General features: G+C 48.0%; 1 protein-coding gene across 3 annotated transcripts in view; it reads right to left on the reverse strand.

The window, feature by feature from the left end:
* The window catches only part of ncam1a (neural cell adhesion molecule 1a), a 148,946-nt gene that overhangs the window by 48,978 nt on the left and 76,384 nt on the right, over window positions 1-23,584 (reverse strand). The window lies entirely within an intron of this gene.

Raw genomic sequence — 23,584 nt, forward strand, 5'->3', positions numbered from 1 at the left:
CACACATGTAGCCATAACAATGTTTCAAATTTAGCTCGCTTAGAAGAAGAATACCAAACAGTTATTGATCAAGTGATGTGAAACACACACACAAATCCTGATTTAAATTTATATCAAGTTAATTTGCCATGTGCTGGAGAATAAAATTACAGTTTCTAAACTCTCCTATCCTATGGTGACATGAATGTGCATTTAAAGTGTGAGGGGATAGTTTAGTGTGTATGTGTCGGCATGAGTGTCTACATCTATACGTGTGTGTGCTTGACGTTCGTACAGTCGTGTGTGCCAGGGCAGGAGGGCACACAGGGTGAAAGGGAAGGGGGAAGGCTGGCAGGGTGAGGGGTGCCCCTCATTACCAGCCCTTCCTCCCCTCCTCCCTTTCACGGCCCGACTCATCAGATACATTCCTGTTGTTCCTTCCTGTTGTTCCTTCCTGTTCTTCCTTCTTTGTTTCTCTCCAGCCAGGCATGTGAACAAGCCAACCATGCAGCAACAACGTGTCTTTAGGAAACACACAAGTGGAGGAGAAAAAACAGACTTCAGACGATAATGGGCCTTGTGATATGGGTCTGGGGTAATGTTTAAACTCCTGCTCGTCTCACAGAAGAACAGAAAGTCGCAGCTAACAGAAAATCCCTCCGCCCCGAGGTGACTTGTTAGCGGTCACGCCTCAGTGTGGGTGAGGAGAAACAAGTCCTGCGACCAAAAGGACACGCTCGAAAAGTAATATCAGCACAGCGATTAGCTGAACGGTCACAGATCAATAGTCTTTGGCGACGCGCGACTTGGAAGTCAGCGAAGCATCGGCGACTGAGATCATAAACACACCGGTCCACACGTCTGCTTTTCTATTAGAAGAGGAATGGAAGAGAAGAGGGATGAGCTTGGCTACTGATGCACGTTATGTTTTCTCATCTCTCCCGGGCTCACTCTCACCTCTCTTGATGATAATTGCATTCTGGGGAGGTCGAAAGGGGCTATCATTACCCACAATGCACCTCTATTTGGATTCCGTTTTGGCTCCCTCGCACCTTTCATCTCTCGAGCTGGAAGAAGATTCAAAGATTTTCTTTGTAACTCGGTGGTGAAGTTGGGAGTCGTACTTCCCTCCATCCAGGCTACTTTGGAGCCCCGTCGAGCCTGACTAATGGCATCAAAGAGAGCGAGCCTGAAGAGAGAGAGAACGCACCAGTGGCAATCACTGTGCCCTGTCAAAAGGGGCACTGTCAGAGGGGGCCTCGCACAATTAAAAGCGTGAGAAATGGAGGGGATCAATGCAGAGGCGAGAGGCAGTCACGAGAAACCCAGAGCGCATTCATGCACCTTAATGAATTTGCCAATAAAGACAATTGGAAAAATGAGTCTCTTCAAACGAAACTAATTGTTACGAATGCACCGAGGGGATAGATCCTTTGGTGGCAGGTTGTTTGTTTACAGCGGTCAATGGGAACGACCTTTTGAGCGGAAGTCACAAAACTTGGAATGAAGAGGAGTATGGCAAGGAAAGCTTAATGTTTCTTTGAAGAACAGGGAGGCTGAAAGACCACAGTATTGCTGTATTTTACTGAAACTGTCATTTTTATCTGATCACATTAACTGTACCCCATAGCCTCCCACTACACTCATTGCAGCAGTGCTTTTACGATTGGCATCATGGAAATTAAAACAATCTCAGAGCTTCTGCTTACCTGGGCTCGTAACCATCTATTGCTTCCTGGCACTTAACAATCCCAGACACCCACAGCACAGAAACACTGGATCTAGTGGGCTCACTCTGGCTTTATCCACCTGTGTGTGTGTGCGTGTGTGTGTGCACGCAAGTGCGTGTATGTGTAGGCCCACAGAATGTGCTTCTGCCGTCTCAAGGCAGAGATGAAGCCTCGTAGGAGAGAGGAGCAGAGAGACAGGGGCCTCAGAAGGAGGAGCAGAGAGACAGGGCCCTCAGAAGGAGGAGCAGAGAGACAGGGGCCTCAGAAGGAGGAGCAGAGAGACAGGGCTCTCAGAAGGAGGAGCAGAGAGACAGGGGCCTCAGAAGGAGGAGCAGAGAGACAGGGCCCTCAGAAGGAGGAGCAGAGAGACAGGGCCCTCAGAAGGAGGAGCAGAGAGACAGGGCCCTCAGAAGGAGGAGCAGAGAGACAGGGGCCTCAGAAGGAGGAGCAGAGAGACAGGGCTCTCAGAAGGAGGAGCAGAGAGACAGGGGCCTCAGAAGGAGGAGCAGAGAGACAGGGCTCTCAGAAGGAGGAGCAGAGAGACAGGGCCCTCAGAAGGAGGAGCAGAGAGACAGGGGCCTCAGAAGGAGGAGCAGAGAGACAGGGCTCTCAGAAGGAGTAGAGAGACAGGGCTCTCAGAAGGAGGAGCAGAGAGACAGGGCCCTCAGAAGGAGGAGCAGAGAGACAGGGCTCTCAGAAGGGCCCAGACAACAGGAAGGCACCAGCGATGCGTCAGCAGGCTGCAGATAAACCCCCTCTCTCTCTCCACCTCTCTCTCTCCCTCTCTCTCTCCCTCTCTCTCTCCACCTCTCTCCCTCTCTCTCTCCCTCTCTCTCTCCACCTCTCTCTCTCCACCTCTCTCTCTCCACCTCTCTCTCTGAGGGACAGGAGCCTTTCTAACTCGATGAAGAAAGGCTTTCCACCACACTGGAGCCGCACAGAGATAAAGAGAGAGGGGGGGGGCTTATTGATGCCAGGGGCACCGTGCTGATCTCTCCTGCGAGAGAGAGAGAGAGAGGGGTGGAAAGAGAAAGGGAGGTAAAGAGACAGAGAAAGACATGGGAGGATGGAGGGTGATGGAGAGATGGGGCCAGGGGGGAAGAGGGGGTCAGAGGGGGTAGCAGAGTTGAGCAGTGTTGTAAGAAGAATAAGAGGGGAGACTGATTCATCCTGACGTTTCAATCTGTTTGACTGAACATCAAGCTCTGACGCCATTTTGGATGATTTAAGGTTCCCTGAGTTGAAAAAGGACAACAATTTAAAATGAAACTAAGTTTTCTCAGAAATACCAGTCTGAGAAAAAGATGTTGAATCATGTTGAGCTGAGAAACACAACTAAGTAATATGTTTGGAGGACTACTTCTGTGGTCATAATCGCAAATCGCACTTAAATGTGCCACCCACGCTGGTTGTTAAACTGCACTGAAACCAGCACTAAACATTCAGGTTCAATGTCCCTTCGCCTCGTTAACAAAGCTAACAGTCATCACAACAGCTTTTGACGCAACAATTAACACATATTGCTGTTGTTTTTCTCCACCTTCACAGCACAGAGCATTGCATTTTTCATGATCGAGTATACAACGGCTGTATCGTCGTTCAAAGCAATGTTCCGGGTGACCAATGTTTCATAGAAACATATGCGGAATCTCTCTCTCTCTCCCCTTCTCTCTAAACGGAACAGTAGAAGCGCTTAATTAATGCATTTTCTCCTCTCGAATGACCTCGAGCATAAGTTATATTAGCATTGATCATAACTGTGCCTGTATGTTGGCCCTCAGCATGGAATCCTTCCGCTCACATTAGACCAGGCAGTTGGAAAGCTAATTGCTCCGAGTTAGCGAGAGTGAGACTGGGAGATCGAGGACGAGTAGGCTATAGGCTACAGACATTGGGGGAACATACATTAAAAGAACCCACAGCTATCACGGTACGACATAGTTCAAATTATTACCTTAGAACAAGACCAAATCCACCGTTTCTTCCTAACCGACAAGGAAGAAACTAACTAGCTAACTCCTAGCATTTTCTTGCTCTCTTTAGTTAGCCAATATCTACAGTGGACATAGAAGCGGTAATAAAATAGGCTTCTTTCCCTTCCAGTAACCAGATTTACTGTGATTACCAGTGAGCGCTGTGAATGACAGGGTAAAAGGCAAACTTAACAGTTGCAGGAAACTATTCAAGTGGAGGGGGAAGGGTGAGGGGTATTGGTGTGAGGTCCCAGTAACATCGGGTCTCAATGGTGAGTTTCCAACAGGGCGGGGACCACCACTGAGCTATAATTAGAGCTAATTAGCCCTGTACTACTGAAAGTCATTCAGACTGTTGGCTTGGCCGCGGAGACCTGAAAAAACTGGGGGAAATATGCCGTAGAAATAGAGGCTTTCCCTGGGGTTCAGTCCTGTCCAGATCACGTGTTTTTGCCCTCCTCCCCTTCGGACTTTTGCGAAACCTGCGCTATTTGGCGTTCTCCATAATACACAGTTTGCTGCTTTAATCTAAAATGTAATTCGAAGGGCTTTGATGCAGAGGATCTCTGTAGAAGGGGAAAGCAGTCCCCATTGGAGAAAATGTTTGATCTTCACAAGACAACTCGCTTGGATCAGCTGCAAATTAGTTTATCGTTTCTGCCGCACAGAGACAGACAATCTTTTCTCTCCGCCCGTCTACTCCATTGTACACTCTGAATGTGCTCATTTAAGATTTAATCCCAATCTGTAAACAATAACCAGAAGAGCCTGGGGATGAGATTTGAAAACGAACGTTTCATCTTCACCACGGCTTTCATTAGCAGATAACACTCACGTGCAGAAAGAATCATTTAGGTGCCCAAGTTGTAATAAGCATAAAGGTATCTACTAAGCTATCATCCACATAACTTTGTGCCTGTCGACTCCACAGTCGATAATTTTATTATGAATTATTGAAAGTGCAGAGAGTTCATGTTGAGAGGACTGCACATGTCCATTTGAAGGTCTGGAGGTGGTTGTAACTCATCCATTGTGCTCCTGGAGGACGCCTCTGAGGTCAGATAGAGGTCAAAGGTCAGGGTGAGTATATATATACTGGGTTCGGCATGCCTTGGAGACTCACCGACCAGATCAACCAAAGTCAGGCCTGAAATATAAACATTTTAAATTCTAGGTTTCGTTATATTCCTACTGTATTGACAGCTTTACAGTCTGGGTCCAATTCTGTGCCTGCCGTCGATTTAGATTTCACCCCCAGAGCACAGAGGAGAGGGAGGAAAGAGGTTTGAGGGTTCCAGGGAACGACTGCAACCCTCTCCCCAAACCCCCCAGCACTCGTGTGACCACAGCCCTCTGAACTGGGACAACACACACATGTGGGTGGGTGGATGGCATGTGGAGCGAAGGCCACTCAGGAGGAGATTGTATAAAGGAGGAGAAAGTCGTTAAGCGGACAGGAATGCGTTTCAGAAACGGCAGCTCCTTCCTCTCCTGTGAGACACGATCGAGCGAAGCAAAACACATTTGCCTGTTTATTTATGATGCTGGGTGGTGATGGAGCCTGGATCATGGGGGCTTTGGGACCTCGCGGGGGGCTACAGAAGCCATGGCACATGGCGAAACCATCAGTCTCTCTTGTCCCCTGAGTGGTGGGAGAGGCTGCTCTGAGAGACCTCTCCTTCGCAAATCTGTTTCTAAATAGGAACAAGGGACTGACTGCCCTGGCGTTCCACACAGCTTTCAAGTTTACGGCCGTTCTAACCGAATAAACACAGCGCATAAAATCAGCGTTGGTCTTTTTGGTTTGACATCAAAAGCAAAAAGTTGAAGAATTTGAACAAGGGAAGAAATGCTGGTAAAGAAAAAAATGGAATCGCGTTCTCCAAGGGTTTGAGATCAGGCTTGACGTTGACATTCATTCCAGGGTCGTCTTTATTCCACAAAACAGACTTGTACAGCATACTGTATATGTTTTTACAGAGTAAACAAGAAAGCTCAGCTTGTAAGTTTTTTTTCTTAAGAAAAGAACATCTTAAGTCCCCTTTAATCAAGAAATCCGCTCTCAAATGACAAGTCTTCTTAAGCTCCCGCAAAACTCCTCTGTGTCGATGCTCGTTTAATCAAACGCCCGGCTGCTATTGTAGGTTTCCACTGAAGAAGGCTCATTGAATACTAATGCTAATCTCCTCTCCACTGGATTTTGCAGGTCGAAATTCAGCTCGCCATCAGGACTGAAAAACAACACTTTGCATACATCTACTTGTCCTCCTTGTCTGAATGTGACATACCAAACTGAGTGACCAAAACAACACAACTTTTTGGGGAATAGTTCTTGTTCCATAGTGCATCTTTGAAACGTCCTTGGGTAAAAGACAGACTGTATATTTAAGCCATTCTAACATCCTCTACTGAAATAAGATGAACAGTTTCTGCTCTTTGTTTTGACTTGTGAGGCCACACGGGCATTTAGCACAGCCAGAAACCCAAGAATCAAATCAAATCACAATTTATTTGTGCAGCGTTTTTCATAAGCAACGCCACAGCCCTTTTCACAAGCAGTGTCACACAGGGCTTTCACATACGCCCACACAACTGCACCTAAACCCTCAAGGAAGACAAGGAAACACTCCCAGGAGGAAATTGGAAGAAACCTTAAGAGGAGAAATTCAGTGAGTAATTCAGTGAGTAATCTGAGCCAAAGCCTTTTTCAGGAAACCCAAAAAGGCAGCAGGGGAGATGGTGGGGTGTGAGCTCTGGGAAGAGGCCAGGAGACGCCAAGACAAAGACCCCAACCCCAGGGACAGAGGCTGGGGTCGAGGCTGGGATGTGAGGTTGGGATGTGAGGCTGGGGTCGAGGCTGGCATGTGAGGTTGGGATGTGAGGCTGGGATGTGAGGTTGGGATGTGAGGTTGGGATGTGAGGCTGGGATGTGAGGTTGGGATGTGAGGCTGGGGTCGAGGCTGGGATGTGAGGTTGGGATGTGAGGCTGGGGTCGAGGCTGGGATGTGAGGTTGGAGACCAGAACAGGGGGGCCACCAGTGACGCCAGCAACTCTGGACTCACACTGTCCCATTTGAAAGGGTTCTTCGAAAAATGTGTTGGAAGACGTCAGCAGGGATGTGAGGACACTGCACCGGCTTAGTAAAGACTGGGTGTTTCTTAGCTTTACTCTGATTTGGTGATTCAGAGCAGAGATTAATCACTGTCTGAGTAATGAAGCACCTACTTATACAGCTAGTAAGGCTCATTGGCTGGTCGTCACACACTCCACCTAGTTACACTGTGGGTGGAGAGCTTTCTGGAACAGAAAGGTGATCTTGTCTCCTTTCGTTTTCTCTTCATACTGTGTACAGAATGGATGTTGCAATACCAGTCACAGAAGGCACGTCAGTAGCTCCCAGAAGAGGTCACGGGAGTTCAATATTGCCCCGGGGGTCAACCTATCTGTAACACTGGCCTGCCTTTGTGTGAAAATCCACTTTCCGTTTCCCCAATTCTCTCTTTCAGTCTCCTCCTCCTAAATTCGGTTTCTGTCTCATTCTCTCCAGGGAACAGGCTCAGTCAGTACAATAGCTTTAGTGTGAGTGAAGTTGCAAGGCTTGCACCCTAATTACCTAATGAAGAAAGAAGACCCTCCTACCCTCTCCCAATTTAGCTGAACCCAGGCCGCTATGTGCTCACAGTACTGCCTCGGCTTTCACGTGCGATACAGATCGCCCAGGGCTAGGTATTTACTGTCACTGCGACTGTATTTTTACGGTGGTTTGCATAAAACATTGGAGGGTTTAGGTTGGATTAGGTGCAGTTCTATGGGCGAATGTGAAGCCCTCTATGACATTGCTTGTAGAAATGGCTTTTCATTTTATTTGATGAAAGTGTATTGAAACTGAAACTGTATTGAACATTGAAAATGTATTCTATGCTCAACAAAGCCTTACTTTAGCAGTAGCACCGTGTGGTCCCCTAAAGTATTTCTTCAAGGCCGCTTACTTACTTTGACTATTTTCCTGGGAGAAAACACATAATCATAAAGTAATAGAATATTTTATCCAAACTTAAATTAAAAAGAGTGCACTGAGATTTCTCTGTAATTGACCAAATAGCCAACAACTGTATAATTTCCTGTCTCTGCAGTGGCATGAGATGAATGCACTGTGCATCCTCATAAACGAGACGCATTCGAGCACTAATGTGTCATTTAACTTTGCTTCTAGTCTGGTATTGAATGACTAGGTCAGGTTCACAACGTGTGTTGGCAGACTTGATTGACAGGCCACCGGACCTGTCAATCAGAACAACAAACAACTCTGTTCACGACTCAAAACCACATTTCTCATTTGCGGTGGCTGTCAATCACACAGGAGAAAGTGGACCTTACACACTGTATACACTGTCCCTACAGTACAGCAGAACCAGGGATTACCTCCCACATCTACCTCTGAGCAACACGCTCCGACAGAGAGCTCAACGTGTGTGAGAACCCCTCCATGTTGAATCCGAGGCTTGTGTTCTTCCGGCAACAAACCATGAGTGAGACAAATTGCAGAAGTGCAAAGGGAGATTTGTAAGCACCACTTTAGAAAACAATGGACTTTATCCAGTGGCAAGCAAGGACGCAGCTTAGTTAGAAGGTTCCCCAGCGTGATAAGAGCACACAGGGATGCCTCAGTGTTATCCTTCATGGGCCAGTGCCCTTGTGCAAAGGGTTGACAGTGGCTAAATGGCCCAAGAGGCAGGCCGGGCAGGGAGCGCCTTGGAACAACTTGCTGCAACTGAGGAAGTATTTCTGTCATCCAGGCGTCTGGGCTGGGCTGTCCAGGCACAGTTTTGTATCTTCTCTTAAAATATCAGGTTTCTATGGCTGCAGTCCTGCGGAGGAAGTCGAAGCTTGCTGTTCGGAAACTGTTAAAAGTGATTAATCCGCCAATATACCATTTGGAGTCTGAACACGTCTGAATGTAGTTCGCTAAGTCTTCTACTTTTAAATATGTTGTCAGGAAAAACCCTGCTTCCGTGCCCTGCAGAAGCTTTGTAAAGGTCAGAATGGAAGGAAAGGTAGTATATAATCAGCCTGATCGATCAGAAATGAGTCTGGATGCGCCTTCATGCGACGCACCGGGCATACCGCCGTTTGTAAAATGCCGGGGGAAATGCCATTTGAAAAGCCATCACAAAACACTAATACCTAAGTGTTAGTCTGCAGTTCAAATACCATTTTTTTTTTTTTACCCTTCGCTCAACAGGGAATAATTGTGAAGCTTCACATAGGTAACGACAAAAAAAAAAAAGACAAAAAAAGTGTTTGTGTCTATTTAACTTCCCTCTCCTAGACACACAGGCCCACCTTGGCAGATTTTTCCCCATTATCGGAGTGATAGATCCACACAGTGGACGGCCTCCTCGTAGAGGCTGACCTTTCAGGTCCACCTAACTCTTCTTCTCCTTTCGTTGTTGCCTAGCAACAGACCGTGCAGTGCAGCGGGTGAGAAGGGTACGTCAAATGAACAGCGACAGGGGACTCTTAAAGAATGTGTGTGTGTGTGTGAGAGAGAGAGAGAGAGGGAGGGAAGAGCAAGGGATGAGCGCGGTTAGAGCGAAAGAGAGAGAAAGTTAGAAAGAGAGAGAGAGAGACGGAGATCGAAAAAGAGAGAGAACTTAAGAAAAAAAGTGGGAAAGCTAAGAAAAAAGAAACAGCCAGAGAGAGAGCGAGAGAGAGACAGCAGAAAACGAGTGCACAGGTGTCTCCCAGGAGCAGAAGTGAAGCAGCTCAAGGCTCCCGTCTTCTGATAGGTTCATTAGCCTGAGCCCACGGGCTCAGGGTCTGCATGTTGACATTTGAAAAATGAAACCGCTCCGGTTAGCTCCTCCGATACAGAGCCACGTGTGGTTCAACCCACAGCCCCGAGGGGACGTGGAACTTGGATTCCTTATTAGCGTGCACTACCCGCTCTCCTCACGAGAGGAAACACAGGTCTGCTGCCAGCACCAGGCCACAACAACAACAGTGTCGGTTTGAGAGATGTTCCCTGCGTGGATGTGCCCAGCTCTCCTTATCTTAAGTAACCCTGAAACCCAACCGAATCTCTTCAACAATGTCCTTAGCCGGCTGAAGTTCAGCTTCCTCCTCTCTCCACGTCTCAGAGGAGGCCGAGGGCTCCCCGACATGAACGTTATAGGCGCTGACTTCGCCTTCAAAGGAACGTGTGTGAATGATTCGCACCGTGGGACATCCCACAGGGGAGGTAATTGACAGGAAAACGAACGTCGCCAAGACACAGACACCGAAGCGATGTGTATGTGGTGTACAGAGAACAACATATGGGATACAGTCCTGCTTTATTGAGATATCGCAAAGCTGTCAGGCTCATTTAAGACTGCTTGGGAATTCTTTAACCACTAGCAACATTACCCTTTGACCACCAACTGCAACACAAGGGGTCTTCTATCAAACAACAAGCCTAGATTCCATAGTCACACAAAGCCGGCCATTGTAGATGAGTAAGCATTCCTCCCTCAGCCAAAAAAACAGATCAGAACATTTCTTTGGAAGTTTAAGATTTCTTTTTTTAAAGCGTTTAAAAAGGAAACTGGTTTCTTATTGAGTGATACTGACGGCCTATCGTTCTGCTGTGTGGTGATAGCGGTCCTCTATGACCACAGCTGTTCCAAGAGGCAAAGAAACCGTTGATATCGTGGGCAAACATATATCCCTTAGCGGCAAGAGACCGTAATCCTTCATCCGGCTTCATCTCAATGTCGTAGCTACTTTTAACAACTCCCTTCTTGGAATTTTAGTCTACGCAGAACAGGAAAAATCTATCTTTTGTTTCGGCACAAGAACTAACAGTGCTGTCATCCGTCAAAAAGATGGAAATAAAATATCCAGACTAAAAGGAGAACCCAAACCTAGGCTTGGGAGATTGTTAGGTCTGTGCTGTGTAATTAACCGGAGCAATTTAGAAACAGACAACAAAGGATTTTGTTTATATCCGGACCACAGGTTTGTGAGGTGAACGTGTAAAGGCGAGATTGAGCCTTTTTGTATTTGTTTTATGCAGCTGTGTTGATTGTAATCAGGTTCACTCAACTGTGTCTGCATGTGTGTGACAGCCATGAGGCTCAGGCTGCTAGCTACTGCACAGACCACATGAGGTACAGGAAGACTCTCCAGGGGCACGGTGCCAGACGGTTTTAACACCTGCCCTCGTGTGACCACGTCCTGCCATGTAACACGAATGACATGGAGAATTTGGACGTGATGGATTTGACCACAGTGACGCTCTGCAGGGCTGTGTTCATCTTACATGGACCGCTTCACACAAGCTGAAGACGGTGGCGGCAAATGCCTGAGACTGATTCGACGACTGAACCTCGCCGCAACATAAACCCAACGACGAATCATCCTGTAACACAGCATTACATCTCAGGCAGAATTATACACAGGCCCAATTTACTACCCAAACAGAGTCACGTATCAAATCATTCACGAGGCGCCGACGACATTCAGCGCCTCGTGAATGATTTGATACGTGAGGAATCTCTGTTGGCATTTCGGAGACTGACATGGATGAGGGTGGGCGGGGGGGACATGAATTAGGAGAAGCTGGCGTAACGCCAACATGCAACTATCTAAGGACTTCTTATTTCCCTTTTCGGGTGAAGGATTTGTGGGATTTCTTTTCAACTGGAGGGTCTCTGGGCAAGTTGCACCTTCCTCGCTACCTTCCCCCGGTGATTTGTGGAACCGTTCCCCCGAAAATGATTGCTTCCGCCAGCCAGGCCCTAATGTCATCAATCCGTGGTGTGGATGTGGGGTGCTGGCACTTTGGCAGATGGCCATGTCATGAAAGTGTCCCTGGGCCCAGCGTGATGGCGTGATGGGGCGATGGGGCCCTGAGAGGTACGGCTCTAGGTCTGGGTCATGTTTTCTTAAGGGCCCCACTAAGGCCAGCTATAACCCAGTGCAGCGCTGACCAGAAGACCACATTCCAGGCATCCATGCTAAAGTAACCCCCACAGGCTTTCGGGAAAAAGGAAGAGAAAAAAGAAAACGTTGAGAAGAATGGGAGCTCTGTATAACGTCCCTGAGGACAATATGGATGTGTTTAGATAGAACCACATCATTTCCCGCTAAACAAGAACCAAATGAGAATATAGTCAATGTTGGCTGTTTTAAAAATTCAACAACACAAAAACAAGTTTTTTGGAAATACATATTTTTTCAGAGTGTGTGGGGGGTCCAAGCTAACACGTACTATATTAGCATTTCGAATCTGCTGGCTTCATGAGTGAAAAGGATTATTTTCAATAACCCCATGAGTTTAAATACTCAAGAGGCAGAGCAAGAGGCAGAGCAAGAGGCAGAGCAAGAGGCAGAGCAAGAGGAACCTCATCTCCCTCCAGTCCCAGATGAACCCCTGCAGACAGATCTCTTTGTTTCTCATCACACAAAAAATTGCTATCTCACCAAATGCAAAACGAAAACCATATTTTTTTTATTATTACAGAAATTGAGGATAAACTAAGCAAAGAATATTGGTCTCACCTCACCTTCACTGCATATCTGCAAATGCCCTTTTCCAAAGTGCAGCAAAGCGGAGACAAGTCATTCCTCTTTTGATCAGCCGCTCTGAGGGTTCGACAATACCCCAATCTCACCGCTACGCAGCACAGCGTTTCAACACTCGACTGTGCCCGACACTCGATTGACCATTCAAACCTATTCAACCAACACAAATGGGTTTTTACTACTAAGGCAAATTATAGCCATCACTACTACAGTATCTTACAGGACTCATTTAGCCCCACTATCAGCGTACTACCGTGTGATAAAGCTTGTTGAGTCATTGAGTCACGCTGTGATGAGCCTCTTCTCTAGGGGACGGTGTTATCCAGGTTGTGTCAATATACTGTCAACGAAGCTGTGAAACTTTGACGATGTGTAAATAACCTATGACAGTGTATTCACATTGACGCCATCCAAATACTTTCTTGCTTCACTGCTTCTGTTTCAGGCATCTTGATGCAGTGCCTGGTAGCTGAGGTTACTTCATGATGTGCCTCGTAAATATAGGACGTTCCTGGACTCTGACCACTGAATTTTTTTTAGAACTACGCACTTCTGATCCTTCATCTTCCACTGTTCTTACTAAATGCACTGTTTGAATGTTGCTTTGGCCAAAAGAGTGCCAAAATTAATAAAATGTCAAATGTAATTGGATCTCCATGAATATACAGTCTCCCTCATTTATGACTGCTAAAACCACATTCCTGGATACCTGAACACACTTAATTTGCAATGCCTTTGTTCTAGAAAAAAAAAAGAACAAAAAAATATATTTGATCCTTCATCTAGGTAGTATTCTCAGGGAGACGAAATGTAAAAATAGTTCTGTCAGGAGATCTGGGGGCTGACAGGGGGAAGTGAGGACGCGCTGAAGAGATGGATTTGTCTGGTCAGGCGTACAAGCCAATCTGCAAGTCATCTGGCACCACCAAAATGAGAGGACAAAGAGAAAAAAAGGAGAGACATGGAGAGAGAGAAGGAGAGAGGAGGAGAGAGAGAGAAGGAGAGAGGAGGAGAGAGAGAGAGAAGGAGAGAGAGAGAAGGAGAGAAGAGGAGAGAGAGAAGGAGAGAGGAGGAGGGAGAGAGAGAAGGAGAGAGGAGGAGAGAGAGAGAGAAGGAGAGAGGAGGAGGGAGAGAGAGAGAGGAGGAGAGAGAGAGAGAGAGAGAGAGGAGAGAGGATGAGGGAGAGAGAGGAGAGAGGAGAGAGAGAAGGAGAGAGGAGGAGAGAGAGAGAAGGAGAGAGGATGAGAGAGAGAGAAGGAGAGAGGAGGACAGAGAGGAGGAGAGAGGGAGTAAGAGAGAAAAGAGAGAGAGAGAGCCTGTCCTTCGTATTCAATAAAAAATGCTTTTGTCAGCCAGACCATTCGATTTCAATTGGATTTCTCCTTCCAATCCTTACTGGAATAAATCTACCTGGATAAGTTATCTGCCAAGATATTTGTCATTGCTGGCAAAGCTTCAATATCTGTTTAGACTATCATAAGGCAAATATATATATTTCTACATCAATTTATTTATATATTTTGATTTCGATTTCATGCAAAAAGTAGCAAGAAAGTCAGTTAGGAATGCAAAAACAAATTCCAATCTAGTTTTTTTCCACTCATATGCAGTCAGGAAACTACTATTACCACAAATGTTCTCATTGAGAATAATATTTTATGACTCGTATGTTTTATATTATGAGAATATTTGACTTGATCTAATTTTCATATTCAGACTCATTTCAGAGATCCTTTAGGGCATTTTAATACAACCAGGACGTACAATAGTCTAAAATATTGAAACATACAGGAACATAACCTACGACACTAAGACACGTTCCCAATGAAATACTTCTGAAGGCGACGTGGGAGCACAATAATTGCTCACCTGCGATAATTACATCAATCTGCCTTCATTTCCCTTCAATACTGCAATCAAAGGCCAAAACAATGGATTGAATACATTACTATTTGTGCCGTCAGGAACTAATTGTACCTAATGGAAGAATAATAACGATAATTCAAACACATGAATGTCTCACTAGTCGAGAAATGCCTTCATTTACATAATAGATCCAGTATTACAGATGTCAAATTAACAAAGTATGCACTGCTTCCTGATCCTGCCTTTGGTCAATTCAACAGGGAACACGGTCTCGCAAAAATCAAAGTATATTTCCAAAAAAGTCACATTTTACTTAAACCTCACCACAAATGAAAATCAAACCATACAAAAATACTTACATGTATATTTAAGAAAGACCACTGTGGTGGATAGGATCATGTCAGATTAAGTTGCTGGGACAACAGAGAAGATGGTGTCTTTGTCACTGCAAACGCATCAACAAAGGAACTTCCTGTCACTTCCTGTAGTCCAGGGGGTCAACCAGGAAGTCAGTTGCTTGTCACAGTCCTCTGAGGATCTCCATAGTGACACACTCTGCATTATAATGATATAAAACAGGAAGGGGGGTGGGGGGGTTGCTAAGATACCTCACATCGTCTTTGTCAATGAAGGCCCCTTTACAGTAGTAACTGCCAATCTGGGCCTCATGAATATTAATGACCCAGAGGAGACTACAGTAACCTCTTTATCCTGTTGTCATGCGTGCTTCACAGAAGCCACAGAGAAGCAAGCTACAGTCAGGTTCAACAGCACTTTTAACATCTCTCCCTCTCTCCCTCTCTCCCTCTCCCCCTCTCCCTCCCCCTCTCTCCCTTTCCCTCTCCCTCTCCCTCCCCCTCTCTCCCTTTCCCTCACCCTCGCTCTCCCTCTCCCTCTCTCTCTCTCTCTCTCTCTCTCTATCTCTATCTCTCTCTCTCCAGGTCATAGGCTCAAAACATGCAGGGATTTATTTTAGCGATTTTTCTTATTTTCTTTGCAAACATTTCTGAGAGCCATCTCCATATGAATGCAGTCCACAGCACCTGTTCGATTGCGATGTGCAATGCATCATGGGGGTGTTTGTGCTTGCCATCTGTGAACATGCATTAGCTCTCTCTCAAATCCCTTCCCTGGACACGGGGGGGTTATGAGTTCTGTCATGATTCAAAGGGCTTTATTAAGGAGGTTATTGGCTATTGGAGGGTGGTACTAATGCATGACGAATGTGTTGACTTTATCTTAGGGGGGTCTGCTGTAGAAATACTTCAGGAAAACAACGCTGCAGGTTTTGCTGGTGGGAGAGCAGATCAACAAATTTATCATTCTGCTTAGGCTCAGGAGGCAGGCGATATGAATATGAAAACATGATAAAGGTGCGATGGACAAGCAGAACCCGAGCCCTCAGACACCGGCAGACGCAGGGTTTGGATGAAAACCGGATTCCTTCAGAGCAAAGCGGATGAATAGTGATGAGGGATGATCATTGTTCACTCAGCTCCTTCTAGGGGACCTCAGAAGCATGTCACCTAGACAACGGCAGCAGGAACACTGAGTCCATGTGGGCCGAGAAACAAAATGAGTTTTTTTTTTCTTATTTTTTAAAGGATTTTTGTATAATATTTCCTGCTTTAGTGGACCGTTTGAAGTGAAATGTGACAGGAAAGGCAGGGAGAGATGTTGCTAAGGGCCCAGGTCGGATTTGAACCTAGGTTGCTGCTCTTATCTGGTATGCTACCGCTCTCCCCTACGTTCCTGGACAATCACACCAGCTTTTAATTCAAATATCCCAGAGTGCCGTTCCAGAACCACAGCGGAGGAGTCTGTCCTAATGATGACACTGACACTGATCCCTACAGAGGGCTCACGACTGTCATCACCGCGTCAAGCATCCAAACAGAACTGGAAGAGCTCGTTAGCTCTGCCTGATACACACAGACCTGCTCCTCTCCCCCTCTCTCTGTTTTCCCACCAGTGTTTGTTAAATAATGTATGTCGCAGGACGTGATGCCCCTGGCATCAGCCTGGAGAGGAGAGAGAGAGAGAGATAGAGGAGGGAGAGGGGAAACAGAGGAGAGAGAGATACAGAGAGGAGGGAGAGGGGAGAGAGGAGAGAGAAAGAGGAGAGTGGAGAAGAGGAGAGAGGAGTGTGGAGGAGAGATGGAGAGGATAGAGAGAGGGGGGAGAGAGAGGAGAGAAGAGTGAAGGAGAGAGATAGAGAGAAAGATAGAGAGGTATATAGAGAGAGATAGAGAGAAAGATAGAGAGGGATATAGAGCGTGCTGCTGTTGTTGGAGAACAGCAGCAGTGCCATAACTAGCTGTTTACCCGGCTCTTTGTCCTTGAAAAACAAAATGAGGACAGGACCCAGTACTGTACTCTGCCCACAGCATGTTCCCTGGGTGAACGAGTGCATCTCTAGTGAGCTGAACACCACCACCAGACTGCCAACCCTCCTTCCTCCCTCACACCAATATAGATAAATATAGCGATGACTAGGGGGTCGAACTCCTCACATCAATTTTCCAGACACTGACGCCGTGCAGCCTGCTTGTTTGGTAGCTGTGGACAGCGTTAATCTGCTGTCTCTTGTGATGAGAAGATGGCCTTGTTTCTCTCTGAACCCAAACAGCTGTCAGTCACGTAGATCCTGTTTAGACGCACGGTTCCTTCATTTGTTGGTTGCTTTCCTCACCCGCCGTCTTTTCGTCCTAAAAACTAATGATGATCCGGTGATGCTTTCTGTAGGGGGCGTGTCTGAGCTGCTCGGCGTCCAATCGTCTCTCACGGATCAAGGAGGAGTTCCTGTCTCAGACCTGAGAGTTTATCATCAAGACAAATCTGTATCTCAACCATTGGATTCGTTTCAGATTTATCAAAATGCCTTTACTCAACTGAACAATTAACCTGAAGGAACAGGGACAAGAGACGTTGGAAGTCATCCCATTTCTCAAATCTCCGACACAAACACACTTTAGCACACACGCGCTAGTATACACAAACACATACACCTCCTTAACTTAGGTTGCCTTGGACTGCTTCTCCTCAATCTTGAGTCATGACCTAGCACACCAACACAGGATGCTCACCAGCCCTGACCCTGACCCCCTGAGCCCCTGACCATGATACATGAACCAGTTAGCATGCAGCTCTTCTGATTGGCAGCCTCGGTGGCAGGGCCGCGTGGTTCAGACAGATGGAGGAGGCCTATTCATCACAGCGCCAGATCACAAGATAAGACACATGTGGAGTTTAACCGTGGAAGGCGGGAGCACAGCTCCTCCCCCTCTGCTCAGAAGGCTTTAACCCCTCCCTCAGCTCCTCCCCCTCTGCTCAGAAGGCTTTAACCCCTCCCTCAGCTCCTCCCCCTCTGCTCAGAAGGCTTTAACCCCTCCCTCAGCTCCTCCCCCTCTGCTCAGAAGGCTTTAACCCCTCCCTCAGCTCCTCCCCCTCTGCTCAGAAGGCTTTAACCCCTCCCTCAGCTCCTCCCCCTCTGCTCAGAAGGCTTTAACCCCTCCCTCAGCTCCTCCCCCTCTGCTCAGAAGGCTTTAACCCCTCCCTCAGCTCCTCCCCCTCTGCTCAGAAGGCTTTAACCCCTCCCTCAGCTCCTTCCCCCTCTGCTCAGAAGGCTTGTCGGTCCCCTTCCTCGCTGAGCTCTGCTAACGCTCGGCGCCTGAACCGGGAACCGATTATCTCTCCAAACATACGTGGGATTTTTCCCCACGCACACCTGGAGGATGAAGAGGCAATCCTCGTTCGCAACTTGTGGATGAGATACAGAAACTCATAAAGTACTTTAAAAAGGCTTGTAGAAAATTCACTGATACAGTACTAACAGACACACAATTTAACAAACTGGCTACGGGGAGAGGGGGCGGGGGGGCAGTGGCTGACACAGAGCAGGACTGCTTGGAGGGGTGGAGGGTGAGATTAGATGAGAGGAGGGGAGGAGAGTGAGATAAGAGGAGGAGGGTGAAATGAGAGGAGGGGAGGAGAAGAGGGGTGGAGGGTGAGATTAGATGAGAGGAGGAGGAGGGGAGGAGAGTGAGATGAGAGGAGGAGGGTGAAATGAGAGGAGGGGAGGAGAAGAGGGGTGGAGGGTGATATTAGATTAGATGAGAGGAGGAGGAGGGGAGGAGAGTGAGATGAGAGGAGGAGGGTGAAATGAGAGGAGGGGAGGAGAAGAGGGGTGGAGGGTGAGATTAGATGAGAGGAGGAGAGTGAGATGAGAGGAGGAGGGTGAAATGAGAGGAGGGGAGGAGAAGAGGGGTGGAGGGTGAGATTAGATGAGAGGAGGAGAGTGAGATGAGAGGAGGAGGGTGAAATGAGAGGAGGGGAGGAGAAGAGGGGTGGAGGGTGAGATTAGATGAGAGGAGGGGAGTGAGATGAGAGGAGGAGAGTGAGATGAGAGGAGGGGAGGAGAGTGAGATGAGAGGAGGAGAGTGAGATTAGATGAGAGGAGGAGAGTGAGATGAGAGGAGGAGGGTGAAATGAGAGGAGGGGAGGGGCTGGTATTATCAGCTCTCTTTAAATGGGGCTGAGTAAGGGAAAAACAAGCACTACAGTCAAAAGATTTCTCGCTATGAGAGTTTTGTAAGACGCCTGAGCACAAGTTATTTTTCTTCCAGTAAGTGTTTGCGAACGTCTTACTGGAACTGAAGTTGTGAAGCATCTGCTGCTAATCAACAAAGCCCCAGTGAAAAAGAGGGACAATTGTTTGGGCTCCAAGTGCTTGCAATTCTTTTCCTGAGAGAAAAATCTGTGGTTTACTGTCGTGGTAGCATTCCAGCCGTTAGTTTGGTGAGTGTGTGTGTGCTATCCACCAACCACGTATGAGTGTCTGTATCAAAGTGTCTGTGTGTGTGTGTGTGCGGCGGGAGGAGGGGCTGGAGGGATGCTGGTAGGAAGGGCTGGCTCTGAAGTGACCTCGCTCTGCCCTCGCAGCTTTGTCATGCTAAGAGGAGGTCTGTACAGACAGGCTGTAGCCCAGGGCCCATTGTCTTCCTGCGGCCACAGAGACAAAAGGAAAGTGGCCAGTCCAGATGTACTAACGGCAGGCTTGTAAATGAAAACCTGGACCATGGGGGGAGGGGAGGGGGGGGGGGGGGAGGGGGGGGAGGGGGGGGGGGGAGGAGGGAGGAGGAGGAGGGGTGGTGGGTTGCTATATTTCACCAGCAGCTTTTATCCTGGAAATCACGAACCATATCAATCAGTGCCCACTGCTTTCAAGTAGACTTCTGAAGCTGGAGAAAGTATTTTAGAATTTGCTCTTAATTTGCAATAACATGACTTTTCTTAGATGATACTTAGATGTCTCCCAGATACTTGGATGTTTGTTCTGTTGGGGCTACCTGAAAGATCCAGCCGACCAGCCAACAACTAAATGCTTGCACTAAATGCAGTTTATAAATCATGAAACAGTCTTTTTGCTGATCCTCATTTGAAACATTCAAACTTCATCAAGCCTTGCATCTGTAGTTAACAGATGCACATTACATCAAACCAGATTGGATAACAATCTTTTATGTCTCTCTCATTGTATTTATGTACAGTAAATTAATGCGTGTGTGTGTGTGTGTGTGTGTGTAGGAGTTGGTGGGAGCCAAAGTTCACTTCCGTGGCAAATTTAAACATGAAGTATAAACAATTTACCAACCCCTGTCTAGCAAAGAGCTAAAGGTGCTCAACCCTCTATTCTGGGCGATAAGAGAGGGAGGGAGGAGAGATGGAGGAGAGAGGGAGGGAGGGAGGAGAGAGGGAGGAGGAGAGAGGGAGGGAGGGGGAGAGAGGGAGGGAGGAGAGATGGAGGAGAGAGGGAGGGAGGGAGAGAGAGGGAGGGAGGAGAGATGGAGGAGAGAGGGGGCAGAAGAGAGGGAGAGGAGGAGGGAGCAGGAGAGGAAGTTAGCCAGCCTCCTACTCTCTCCTCTAACCCCCTCGGCTGCACACCCAATGTTTTCCAAGCTATATTTACTTTGTGCCGTAGCTATGTGGAGCGATCCCCAGTTCCCAGAGTCATTTATTCAACTCCAGCTGCTGTCAGGAAATACACCGGGTCATAGCGGTTGCCGTGGCAACTCGCTACACTAATTAAGTACATATTCATCCGGACCAGGAATGAAAATGTATATTCTTTTTAATAAATAGTTTTTCTGTATAGACCTCTGCCCAGGAACAGTTATGCTATTTGGACCCTTAGACCCAGTGTGTTTACAATTGAAAGACAGGTTTTGGAATTTGTTGTGTTGGTGAAACTCCTCTCAGATCTGTGACAAAAGGAAAAGCTGTTCATTTTGTTTACGTCAATGTTGGCAGTCGAGATTACGTATTAGGAAGTGTGTGTGTGTGTGGTGGTGTGTGTGTGTGGTGATGTGTGTGTGTGTGTGTGTGTGTGTGTGGTGATGTGTGTGTGTGTGTGTGTGTGTGTGGTGGTGGTGGTGGTGGTGGTGGTGTGTGTGTGTGTGTGTGTGTGTGTGTGTGTGTGTGTGTGTGTGTGTGTGTGTGTGTGTGTGTGTGTGTGGTGGTGGTGGTGTGTGTGTGTGTGTGTGTGTGTGTGGTGTGTGTGTGTGTGTGTGTGGTGTGTGTGTGTGTGGTGGTGTGTGTGTGTGTGTGTGTGTGTGTGTGTGTGTGTGTGGTGGTGGTGGTGTGTGTGTGTGTGTGTGTGGTGGTGTGGGAGGGGGAGTCCTTCCACAACCCTGCCCCTTGAGTTGAGCTTTCTCTGATAACAACCATCATGTATTTACAAGGTCATGAATTTCAAAGCACCGAGTTGAGTCGGAGGCTGGATGTGACGCGAATGGCGAAAGACAAAAAAGAAAAAGAACTGATATTGTAGTAACTTTTCCCAGTAATTCAAAGGACCTTTGTCTGGCGTCTGAGTGTTTTAATTACTGCATTTTTAGCATATACTATGGCCACTAAAAGCACTTAGAACTACACAATTAGCTTTCCAGAATCCAGCAGCATTCCCCCTCAGTCTTTCATCGATGCTATACTTGTTGTTGCTCAATAAGTGCCCTCTTGACCTCCAGTCTCTGACATGTTAGAGTTAGCGAACGAGATCCTCTTTATTTGCAACCAGCGCAGTGGCAGACAGCGGCCCCCGTTGGAGCCTAGGAGCTGGAGCCGCTGGAGGGCACACTCTCAGCCTACTGAGCCTCGGAGCTGGAGCCGTTGGAGGGCACACTCTCAGCCTACTGAGCCTTGGAGCTGGAGCCGCTGGAGGGCACACTCTCAGCCTACTGAGCCTCGGACCTGGAGCCGTTGGAGGGCACACTCTCAGCCTACTGAGCCTTGGAGCTGGAGCCGCTGGAGGGCACACTCTCAGCCTACTGAGCCTTGGAGCTGGAGCCGCTGGAGGGCACACTCTCAGCCTACTGAGCCTTGGAGCTGGAGCCGCTGGAGGGCACACTCTCAGCCTACTGAGCCTTGGAGCTGGAGCCGCTGGAGGGCACACTCCCAGCCTACTGAGCCTTGGAGCTGGAGCCGCTGGAGGGCACACTCCCAGCCTACTGAGCCTTGGAGCTGGAGCCGCTGGAGGGCACACTCCCAGCCTACTGAGCCTTGGAGCTGGAGCCGCTGGAGGGCACACTCCCAGCCTACTGAGCCTTGGAGCTGGAGCCGCTGGAGGGCACACTCTCAGCCTACTGAGCCTTGGAGCTGGAGCCGCTGGAAGGCACACTCTCAGGCTACTGAGCCTCGGAGCTGGAGCCGTTGGAGGGCACACTCTCAGCCTACTGTCGAGCAAGGAAGGGTTTCACGGTTTCCCAAGTGCTGATAAGTAGCTTCAGGGAGACGACAGATGGCTTGTTGTGGCGTGTTTGATGTCCTTGTGTGGATGACAGGCCGAAAGTATCCAGAGTGACATTACTTGATGACATAACACAGCACGGGTAATAGTCTGGTAATTAGTTAAACAGCCTGGGAATAGGTACCCACACATTTGGCCAAGAAATAAAAGCAACAACAACCAAAAAACTAAACAGAACGCCAACCAGCATTATGAAAAATGATCTCTCTCGCCAAAACAGCGATCGCTCTTTTGCGTGTGCTGTGCTGCGATGAAGAACAAAAAAAACACACCCCCTCCTTCCACCCAACCAATCACCCTTATCCTCGACCCATCTGCTGTTTCTGTATCACTTATCCAGATAATTGTAGCCGTCCCACCCCTCTCCTACCATCTATTCCGAGCCTCCGAGCTCACAGAGATAAAGGTGGGCCGTGTGGTTGGAGAGGATGTTATCTGATGAAGAGAAGGTTCCTTCTCCAGGGCGTCAGCAGCTAGTCTGCTCACATCTCCCCTCCTCTCCCTCCTCTCCCTCCTCCCTCCTCTCCCTCCTCCCCTCCTCCCCCCCTCCCCTCCTCTCTCCTCTCCCTCCTCCCTCCGCCCCTTCTCTCCCTCCTCCCCCCTCCTCCCCTCATCTCCATCTTCCTCTCCTCTCCCCTCCTCTCCCTCAGCTAGCTTCTGTCCTGTGCAGGAGAGGATTCCTCTGTTCGTACATCTGATGTTTTAACTGCCCCCTGTCTGGAAACACCAGGAGCTAAAGAACACGGCCGGAGAGCAGGCCAGATCAAACTCAAAGTTGATATCGTCAGCAGCTGCCCTCTTTGCCGTACGGAAACGGAAAATGACCTAAGCTCTGTCCCAAACCTCCTCAGACTCGGCCGTGCTTCTGACCCAGTTCCTGCCCCGTAAGCCAGTCCCTGACGCCACAGGACACCTCTCACCCCGGTGATGTCCCCGCTGCTAACACCCTCCCTGCTGCCGCCGTGCTTTAGACAGAGGGGATTGTGGGATTGTGAGGGTGAGGAACCTCTGCAGGGGATTACTGCCCCGCACGGCCAGGCAAGCCATGACATCACAGGTCACATGACCAGAAGAGGGGACAACATGGAGGGGCAACCGGTCACGGTGGAGGGGGGGGGGGGATTCAGCCTCACGAGCGCTGATTCAGAAGTTTGTTCTTTTTACAAAGTAATCAATCTGCTTTGTAGAAATCCCGGCTGTGAAGAAAAAACTGGAGAGGTTTTTGTTTTGGGCTTTCAGAGGATAAACAGGGCACAATGAGGGAGAGGGTGTTAACCACAACAGACAGGCCACTAGAGAAAGGAAAGTGGAGTGTGAAAAGAAGGAGAATGAAATAAATAAAAGATCGAGACTGAGTGAAATCAACAGAGAGACGGAGAGAAAGGAGAGGACAGATGGCGAGTGAGAGAGACACAGAGAGAGAGAGAGGAAAGTGGAGATGATGTCTGAGGGAAAGAGAGAGACACAGAGAGAGACAGGAAGATGGACAGAGGACTGGAGCAGTGCTCCAGGAAGACAAGGAGGCACACTGGCAACAAGGTAGCTGCTCTTACACAGCCCAGCACTGCTCATGTACACTAAACCACACACACACACCACATGATATACACACACACACACACACACCACATGATATATACACACACACACACCACATGATATA

This window comes from Osmerus mordax, chromosome 25, assembly GCF_038355195.1.
Source record: "Osmerus mordax isolate fOsmMor3 chromosome 25, fOsmMor3.pri, whole genome shotgun sequence".
NCBI classification, from domain to species: domain Eukaryota; kingdom Metazoa; phylum Chordata; class Actinopteri; order Osmeriformes; family Osmeridae; genus Osmerus; species Osmerus mordax.